Raw genomic sequence first — 788 nt, 5'->3', positions numbered from 1 at the left:
AGGGGGTGGGGACAGCACACTTCTTTGTCCCAAGGAAAAGCACTAAAAATAAAAATAAAATTAAAATGCCTCTAAGTCACCCCCAGCCTCCGCGGGAAGGGGTCACAATGCGGCAGCCTCTTTAATGTCAGGGCGGTAAGGACCCCGTGAGTGTGGCCGTGGTTCTATCCACTGGAAACCCCGAGGCCTAGAGGGAAGGGTGGTTGGCAAAAGTGGCCGCGTCAGGCTGGCGGCACAGTGCCCTTCTCACCCGGGAGTCGTGGGCGAGTGGGGGGACCCCGGAAAGCCAGGGCCGAAGTCTAACTGATGCGTAGCAAGAGCCCCAGTGCGCCGAGGGGAGGGAGCGTGGAGGAGAAACGCGGGGCGTCTTACACTGCGCACCCCAGCAACACCCGCACAGACTCGGCCCCGTTCCCCTTGGCGCTTCTGCCTGGGGCGGGCTCGGCGAGGATCTGAAAGGACCCCTCACGCGCCCCCGCCGTGCACCCGGCCAGGAACCCCAAAGCCGTGAGCGTCGCTGCGGAAGCGCAGCCTCGATCTGTCTCCCAGCGATGGCACCTGGGAGGCTGGGGACGGTGTGCGCCCGGGGCCGTGGCGTGGAGTCTCCGGAAAGGGGAAAGGCCCGGCCTTGGCGGGTAGGAGGGGGAGGCGCTGCACCGCTTCCCCCGACCTGTCCCCTCCGAAGGGCAGGACCCCGCTCCTGGCTCTGGGAGCAGCTTTTATTGTAAAAGTCCAGTCGCCTCCCCCGGAGACCCGGCTCCTCCCGCCTCGTCGCCGCCGACCACCGC

This window comes from Myotis brandtii, unplaced genomic scaffold (assembly GCF_000412655.1).
Source record: "Myotis brandtii unplaced genomic scaffold, ASM41265v1 scaffold1013, whole genome shotgun sequence".
In the NCBI taxonomy this organism is placed as follows: Eukaryota; Metazoa; Chordata; class Mammalia; order Chiroptera; family Vespertilionidae; genus Myotis; species Myotis brandtii.
The sequence above is the reverse complement of the archived record's forward strand: the minus strand, read 5'-3'. Positions refer to the sequence as shown.